This window comes from Falco naumanni, chromosome 1 (assembly GCF_017639655.2).
Source record: "Falco naumanni isolate bFalNau1 chromosome 1, bFalNau1.pat, whole genome shotgun sequence".
Taxonomy (NCBI): domain Eukaryota; kingdom Metazoa; phylum Chordata; class Aves; order Falconiformes; family Falconidae; genus Falco; species Falco naumanni.
Genome location: NC_054054.1, coordinates 7,677,237 through 7,686,555, shown reverse-complemented (window position 1 = coordinate 7,686,555; position 9,319 = coordinate 7,677,237). Strand labels below are relative to the sequence as shown.

At 40.8% G+C, this 9,319-nt stretch overlaps 1 long non-coding RNA gene across 7 annotated transcripts in view; it reads left to right on the top strand.

The window, feature by feature from the left end:
* Nucleotides 1-135: 135 nt before the first annotated feature.
* LOC121097012 overlaps nucleotides 136-9,319 on the top strand; it is a 30,321-nt gene continuing 21,137 nt past the window's right edge. For 6 of the 7 annotated variants that reach the window (XR_005830822.1, XR_005830770.1, XR_005830758.1 and 3 more), the window contains exons 1-2: nucleotides 136-364; nucleotides 774-842. This is a non-coding gene — a long non-coding RNA (uncharacterized LOC121097012). Of the gene's footprint in view, nucleotides 422-773; nucleotides 843-9,319 lie in introns of all 7 variants that reach the window. The other variant, XR_005830870.1, reaches the window with a different exon arrangement.

The window sequence follows — 9,319 nt, the reverse complement described above, 5'->3', positions numbered from 1 at the left end:
GCCCCGCCCCGCCCCAGGTCGAGGCTGCGTCTGACGCAATCACGTCACGCAGGGGCGCCCGGGGCTCTGGCGGAGGCGCGGGGAGGCGCGGCGCACGCGCGGCATGGCGGCGCCCTCTCCCCCGCGGCCGTTACGGCGCAGGCGCGGTTGGGCGGCCGGCGGGGGTGTCTCGTCGGCCGGGTGCGTCAGCTCGGCCCGGTAGCTGGAAAATAACCGGCTCTGAGGGGCCTGTGTGGTCCCAGGTATCCCTCCTCGGTGGAGGGAGAGTCTCCGCGCTGCCTGCGGCTTAGCCTGGCCGTGTTCACCAGGAGCGTCCCGATGAAAGTCCTCAGGCTTGGAAGACCGGCCGAGCCGAGCTGGCAGGGTTAGCTCCTGGGGGCGGTGTGAGCTCTTTTAGTCAAAGGAACTGTTCTTCCCTCACGTGGGTTTCTCCCTCGCACTCAATAGAAAGGTTTAGCTGTTTCTGGGCTATTATATTACTAGCCGAACTAAGTTCTGGGGTGAGCTCGCACAAAGTTCGAGGGCCTCCCTTTGGCTTACTGCCTTCCATACCGAGCACGAAGTGCAGTTTTTTCCGTCTTGCTTCCTCTAATACAGTGTCTAGTAATGAAGTTGCAGGGTGGTCGTCGGGATGCACAGGCTAGAAACAGCAACGGGTGTAGGTGCGAGGGTCTGGGTGCCCAGCTTTCTCCTGTAGGGTCCCCATGGGGGAACGTGCCTAGTGCTGGCTCAAACAGCTGTCGACTGGGTTTTGTCATGTATTGCCCTCTCAGGTGTTCAATTCGCTGAAGGAAGAGGTGCAAGTCGAAGCTCTAAACCCTCAGTTCCCAGTCTTCTTGAAGGTACGTTTTTGGGGCTGTAGTGCTAAATTAAGTAATGTGCTGTGATAGTGGCATAGCTTCAGCACACGGTGCACGACCGTAGTAAGTAGGTTTATCACGGAGTGCACTATGGAGCAGTGAGCTGCGAGTGGTGATTCTTTGTGTCTGATACCTACTTCTTGGGTTCTTTCTATTCTGTTTCATATGAAATATAGAAGTTTTGGAACGCAGACTTAAATACGAAAGCTGCTTAGGACACAAGTATTTGTTTTTATTGAAACTTTACTAAAGTACTGTAATCAAAAGGGCTTTTAATAGAAGTAGTGCTTCTGGGAACAGATTGTCATTTGTGATCAGGTTGTATTTCTCTTATAAAATGTGGGCATGGTATTTTGGCCTGCTTATATTAAGGGGCATGGGGCTTAATATAGATAGTCCTCCCTTAGCAGATACCCCAGCTATATATATATATATGTGCTATGTATGTGTATGCTCCGAAAGATGGTTGAAGTCGATTGGAACAGAAGGGGGAGCTGTCAGTACACCAGGCAAAGAAGAAAGGGCGCTGTAATTTTCCAGCCAGAAGAGTTTGCCTCTAGAATTCCTCTTCTGCTCTTAACAGGAGTTACTGTTCTTTTCTGATGATCTGGGAGTGGAAAAAGGGTACTTGGTCCTGTAATGATCTTGCACGATGAAACATTTAGCAGTAAGAACTCTTTCTGAGACAATCCTTTCTATTAAGTGACCAGGTCAGCATTCTCCTACTTGACTTTTGATCTTAATTCTTTGTCGTTAGTAAGTGGCTGCCTCCCTTAAAGCATCGGGTTTTGTCGTTTTGTCAGCTTTTTATGATGTCCTTTAAGAGGTATATCCTTTTCCTTTAATTGTCTGTAGCATCATCACTCCAAAGACCTCACTGTTTTTCTGGCCTTCACTTTTATGAAATGTATATAACTGGATAACGTGTTTGTTTCTTGTAAGTGTGCTAACATGTTGTGCTCTGCTCATTACACGCCTTCGTTTGCATAGATGAAGTTAACATTCTTGCTGAGTTACTGTTTAGTTAGAAAATTATCAAAGTTGAGTGGTTTTGAAAGTAGAGTCAGGAAGATTTTACGTTTAATGAAGTAGAATCTAAGCTATAGAGGAGTAGACAAACTTTTTGGAACTATTTATTTGGAAAGGGAAAGTCACAAAAGGGAAAGCAGACCTGTCATATATAATTCCATTATTTACATTTGGTTGTTTTTCTTGCTGTGAGATTCTGCTTGTGTTTTGGTTTATTTTACTTGGAGTAAAATGCTTTAGTGGATCTGGGATGGTTCAGTCATTCCACAACTATTCTATCAGCACCCTTGTTCTCAGCTGTGTTTCTGATCTCTCAGTGCTGCTTTCAGCTGCAAGCCATGCTTTTGCAACCAAATTCCTCTTGAGTCTTTAACCTTTTCCAAAGGTACTGCAATTCCCACTTCTGTTAGCCTGTTCCACTGACAGAAATTATGCCGGTTTTACAGTGATGGTTATTGTAATTATTGCTAGAATATAGCGCAGCCTTTCTTTGAATTGCCTTCTACCACAAGAAGGTATAATGAGTGTTAAGTACAGGCAGAACTGAGAGGTAAAGGCAGAGCAGCTGGTTTAATCCATTTGTAAATTTAATTCTTAGCTACATTGGGTTTTTTTGCAAAAATGCTCTTTCCAACTATTTTTTCTGCTGAAATAACTTCTGAACTGTGAGTCGGATTGGAGTTTTAAAAAAACACAAGTGAAGAAAATCAGGAGTCAACCTCATTCCATCACCTGTCCTTAGCATACTCTTCTTAATGTAAATCTTTCTTTAACCTGAGTCACTAATGCATTATTGGGCAGAGCCCTGATTGGTAGGCCTCTTGGCAGACCTGCAAACCTACTTCTTAACAGCAAACTCATCCTTTCTAAGGCTCTGGGTCACCGTTAGCTTGGATGAGGTTACTCAGGACTGCCATTGTCTCATCTATCTTCTTTAATGTGCTGGCTGTGATGCTTTTTCAGCTGAGTGGGAAGCCTTTTTAAGAAGCTGAAACAGCTCAAAATGTGGTTTTTTTCAGCAGGATTAGGTTTTGTTCAGTGCCCTGAATTAGGTCAGCGTGTGATTGTGCCAGCAGTAGTGCTGGTGCAATGGACGGGGCAGGACTGCAAAATGGGAGCAAGAGGGAAGGTGGGACAGTAGCAGCTCTCTCTTGGATGGGCTGATGTTGCTGTGGAATTCCACCCAAAGGCAGAAGGCAGTGAGATGAAGCCGAGCAGGGGCAAGAGCACCCTACATTCTTTTCCATTCCATTCCATGACGTTATTACATACACATTACATGTACATTATTACAGATGCATCATTACATTAGGCAGTTAAGTCTGCTGTTTCCATATAGGACTTTAAAAATGTTGAGTGACCTTTTTGTGTTGTGTTTTATGGAGAATTTATGATAAAATAAAATCCTTCAGCTGTGTTGAGTAGAGAGTGCTATTCTCACATTGTCTGTGTCCTTTTGGCTCTTTCATTTAGATTTTGTTTATGATGTCAAAGTAGCAATTAGAGCTGGTCAACAGCACTTGGTGTCTAAGGTGAAACAAAGTAACATTGTTTTAACAAATTTGTTTTTGTGGGCTAGCTGACTACACCTAGTGCCAGGCATCAGTGATGAATTTTCCTTCTGTAGTTAAGGTGAATTTAAAATGTGAGGGAACGTCTTCAAGCTTCATTACCTGACCAGATTGTTTACATTCTCGTGTGCTTTTCTATTCCTAGCTACTCTATTAAAAATGGAATTCATCCTTGGGCAAGTATGCTCTCAAGCAGCATTCAGACTCAACCACTATAGTGAACTGGTGCGGGTCCCTCACACAGAATAAATTGTCTTCAGTTTTGGAGAAGATAATTGGCTTTTCCATTTCTTTTCAACTGGTAATTCAGTTGTTTATTTATTTATTTCTTGACATTCAGATGCAAAGCTGTTGAAGCTGGTTGATGCGGACATGACTGTTTCCATCCTCTGTTTCTTCCTCTGCTCTGTGACAGGACTGTTCATGTGGCTACACAGTGAACCAGATCAAGGAGTTGCTTTTGGCTGGGGAAAACAATTTTTGTTTGTTTGGGGGTTGTTTGGGGTTTTTTTTAGTTAGACGGCCCTGTGAATCACACTGCCTGATAAACAGCTTGCTGGCTACTTCTGTGCCAGGGAAGTGCTCCCAAAGAGTTACTCTGGCTAGGGCAGGCTAGCATCCAGGATGCAAGGAAGTGCATTGACTTAGCACTTCACCTTCTCCAGTGTTTGCCATCTTGTGACTATGATCTTAAACAGTTCCCTCACTGCCTGCCAGCTTTCATTGTTGGAATAAAATATGGAAGTGGCTTGTAATCAAGCTGCACTTTCTCCTTCAGAGGAGGGTCTCAGGACATTGCATGCAGTCATCCAGTCCTTCATGCGCGTAAAATGAATTGTGGATAAGTGTGTGTGTCAATTGTTGAGAATCCTTAAGTGTAAAATGGAAGCTGTGTGACTAAATAATCTGGTTTGTGGAGCTGTGCCACATCAACAGTCATCACTGGTTTGAGTAATTAGGGTGGAAAATTAGGAAAAATAAGACTTTCAGTTTAATTTCAAGGCTGTTTTTTTAACCTGAACAGCAATGAGAAAAGTTGTGTGAGTAGATTCATGTGCCAAAAGTATGACTGATATATATTGATGTTGGAGCAAACTAAATAGCTAATAGCATAAAAAAATGCGCCGCATGACTATACAGAAGACAAAATTTGTAGGTAGAGGTAATACCTTTTTATATTAGCCACTGCTGGAAAAGTGTGTGTGCTTTAGGGCACAGGGACTGGTTTCCCTGAAGTGCTGTTGCATAGTGCGTAGCATATTTGGGGTTGCATAGTAGTTAGGAGGTTATAAATAGGAAGTCTTCTGAAGATGATTGTGTTTCTTGCATAAGATTGGGAGGTAGGTGTCATTGTTTAGTTTGGCTTATTTTTCTTTCATGTCACATAGTCCCCGTTAAAATGGGAGCCAGAGAGTCTTTGGACTTTCATCAGCTGGGTAACTGCTCCTCCTATAATTGTCAAGCCAGCAACATGCCAGTGATGTGATACTTTCCTCTGATTAAAAAGAAAATTGAATCAATATTCTGTTGTTGGGTTGAATTTATGACTACAGAGGTCAGCATCTGCTGTAAGCAGAGCTTGCAAGATGAACTAGCGATGTAATAAATCCCTTGCTAACTCTTTCTGTCAGAAAGCGAATATATATCTAATCCTGTTCTCCGTGCCTCCGTGTTGAAGGAAATGCTAGCTTAAAGTCTTTTTAAAATAGTTTTAAGATAGTAATAGGACTTCCTTAAAACAGGACATGCAAGCCTTCTTTCGACTTCATTGCACAAAAAAAAGTGAAGATTTAGAGGGTCCTTCATCAGTGGAGAGCTCAGATTAGCAACAAGAATAAAAAGGAGCTGAGGAGGAAGGATGATGAAAAGCAAAACTAGAATATACGGAACACAGAAATTGGGAGAAAGAGAAGTCATCATCCGTTCATGCCATTCCGCTTCATTCAGGTGACACCGTAACCTTCTAAAGCTGATGGACCTCTTCCAGCCCAGCCTGGGGAGTAAGGGAGTGACGACAGGTTTTTGAGCAGAAGGTGAACAAGAATTGTCAAGAGTGTTTTAACTTGCAGCGGTGGTGATGGTTCAGAGCACTGTGTATGTGTTGGTGCGTTACGCCTTAGACACAGCATTAAGCAGTGAAAATGGTTATTTTAGATCTGATGTCTCTTGGCTGCACTGACGAACTTTATGAGCATGGATAATTGTCTTTGCTATTGAAATCCATCTCTGTGTGTCACAACTGATGCAAATCAACTTCGTCCTTGAACAGAGTGGCAGAGGTGCAGTGTCAGTGGGTTGCAGAAATGTCCATGCAGGTAGAGCTCAGGTCTTTAATTAGCCTACTTGTTCAGAATATCTCCTGATATCTAATTTGTTCTCATTAAAAAGGGCAGAATTTACTTCAATTTACATTCTCACTGAGTCAGAAAAGCGAGCAGAAAGTTTGAGTGGTAGAGGCTGCTTGGCACGCCTTGTTTAATAGTTATTTCATGGGTATAGCATTAGGTGAGGCTGCAATGCATTTGGACTGTGTATGGTTGGTACCAGTTCAGTAGGCTGATAAGCAGAGTATTATTCTTAGTACGATCTTGTAACTTGAAGATACAAGTTCTTTTGAACATGCAGTCTCTGGATGGATTATTTTGCGCTAGCTCATTGTCATGAAAAGAAAAAAATATAAAAATTAAGGTGTCCTGTGGCTTTTCCTGATCTGTTGTACATGGATCAGGTATATGCAAAAAACATCTTATGTCATGCAGACAGTATGATCTGAGGTTGTTTTGGTCTGGGCTAATTACATTGGTCTGACCACTGGTTCCAGTACTCAGGCATAACTAATAGTATGTATGCGATACAGCTGTTTTTCTGTGTGTTGTGATTGTAAGCAGCCAGTAATTAAACAATTTCTGGTGAAGTATTTCATAGTCAAAATGTGAAGAAGATCAAATCGACCCTGTTTTTATTTTTACCTTTGACATTACAAATATAAAAGGTTTTGCTGGGTCAGACCAAGAACACACTTTTTATTTTAGCAGGCCTTTTTCATTGTGATTTTCTCAATTAAAAAACAAACAGACAAACTCAAACAACAGACCTTGGATTTCTGGTTGTAGCTCTTAATTTTAACAAGCCCCATTTAAATAAGAAAGACTTACTTGTAAAACCTGAAAGCAGCCAGTGCATTTGTAAAGCTGTATTAAAGAATATGATGGATAAACATGTTTGCACACTGACACTAGGAAAACTCAGAGGGTGCTCAACCACAGGGCATAAAGTTACAGTTTACAAATTATAATCTGTCATTATTGATTGTTCTGCAGCTTTGCTTGCATCTTGTCACAAATGTTCATGACACTAGTAGTTCCACATATTTAATGCAGGTGCATATTTATCTCTTATTGCTGCTTTTGACAGATGCAAGGAACCTTTCTCAGATTTATCTGGTAGCATAGTGCCAGTCTAGATAACAAAAGTTGAGTCTTTTCAAAACCATTGTTGGCGTATCCTGGCTTTTATTTGACAGTTAGGACTAAATAAAAAAATCCACTTGGTTTTGTTTTTCTCCTTCAATGACACTCAAGTGTCATGAAACATTAATTCTTACTGACATTTTTTTTTTTGTTGTGATGAATGTTGGTTCCTGGTGCTATTGCCAAGTGGAATTTGGCTTACTGTTTTGTACAGCACATGACTTCAGCAAATCATATCCCACTAAACTTTAATCACAATGGATCCTTTTTGTCAAATGCAAGGGGCAGTTGGAGAGATTCTAAAAAATGAAGTTGTGATACTTCAAAGGTTTCTTTCTTGTTTGAGGAGGAGAAGGGAAAGATTGAATAAGGCAGCCAAGGGCTTTGTAGATAGATTCCTCCCCTCTGCCCCTTCCTGTCACCACCCTTGCAATACTTTTGCAATACTTGATTTCTATAGCTAAGCAAACTACTATTAAGGCTGCTTCACACCTGCCTTTGTAATCTGACCATCATGGAAGTTGTTAAATGAGAACAATGCTTCCTATTCACTGATTTGTATTCACGCTGCTCAGATAGTCAAGCAGTAGGGCAATGGTCAAGCTAATGCTTTGGAACCTTAATTTACTAGTCTACATGGTGCTGATGTCTATTTCTCTAATAGCGTACTGACAAACAACATTTATGACCTCAAGTGTTTATTTTATCAGTATAAACAAGCCAAGCTTTTCTATTCTCATATGGTGGGTATGTTCTTTGTTTCCCAGGTCAATCTGTAGCTTTTCTCTGCACTTCCTATGTAGTGAATTTATCTTTTTCTTATCATGAGTTGTTAGGGCTGTTGCTGGTATTAAATTAACACTTAGTGCTACTATTCCTTTTCTTTTACTAGAAATACTTCTGATTCTTCAGAAGATCACACTTTACTTTTTCAGTCCTGTTATACTAGCAGTTTATAGTCTTCATGAGATCAGCTATTACATTCAAATCCTTCCTTCATTGCCGTTCTTCAAATTTAGAAACATCTTCAAATAGCATAATTATTTTTGATTCATCCACAAATGCATGATCCTTCACTGTGTGTTACTGGATTTGATTTCATTTCTGTTATTGAAATTCTGAGGGTCATCAGATACATCATCTATGGTACCCAACCCTCTGTTTTTATGATGGCTTCTAATTCTATGTTATCATTAAAGTGTATTCTTGCTTCCCGCATGTTTTTATAAGAGGGCCATTGATAATCTTTTCAATTTCAAATTTTGATGAAAAGCAAGTTTAAGCCTTCTCTGTACTTAGGTTCCAAAATCTTCCTAGCAAAGAATTGTATTTTTGATGAACTGAGATATCAGCAATAGCTCCATGATTATTTTCTATGAACAGGTTTTTTATGGTGGTTTGCGAGTTGTCACTCCAAATTTCAAGTAGTGTCACCCCTCTCTGGCTCACTGTACTTACGGCAAGTACTTTGCTTGAACTTCAGTTTCCTTTGATCTGTTGAATTGTTTTCTCATGCTGACACTACACTCTGTAATATTTCTCCTTCTAATCCTACAAGACACTTTAGCCTTATTTAAATCTGATTCTCCCTCTTCTGGACTTTTTACGCTACCTCAGTGAAGTATCTGAACCCAGTTTGGAATCCCCTAATTGATTTGACCCTGTTTAATCTACAGTAGTTCTTAATTATTTGGTTTCTTATATCATCAACTTGTTGTACAGACTCAACAACAAAACTAATTGGGTTAGAATTTCAGCATTAATTATTAAATGATATTTGTCTTTTGGGATCCAAAGTTTATACCAGCCTTTTGCCAGACATATGTTACTAAAACATGCTCAAACCAAGACAGAAATAAAGAAATCTCTCCGTGTTACTCTGCTGCAGCTGCCATGACCAGACATACTCAAACTGTGCTGTTTGCTACACAGAAGAGAAGGAAGAGTGTGGGCAGTGTGTTTGCCTGAGGGGCCCACAGCTCTGCAATTCCATCTCCAGGGATCTCATTTCCATACTAAACATGTCAAATGACAATGACTCTGTCTTGCCTTTAGCTAGGTTGTCTCAGTGGTTAATTGCCTCTACTTTAAATGTATGCATTTATTCTAGAGTGACTTTACCTAACCTTAGCTTCAAGCTATTTAGCTTTTTGTTTCTTTTCTGCTAAAATACAAATCACTACCATCATCCTGTTTGAACAAAAATGCCAGGTGGTACTAAGTCAAATGCTTTTCGAAAGTCTTAAGGTTGTGGTGTTATATTTGGATTGTCATAGGCCTTCTGACTGAACCAAGGAGCACACCTGCGGCATTTTGTGCCACTTCTGTGATATTGTGTGACTGGTGTTTGCGGTGCTAATACCCTTTAACTCTTTCAAGTCTTTTACTT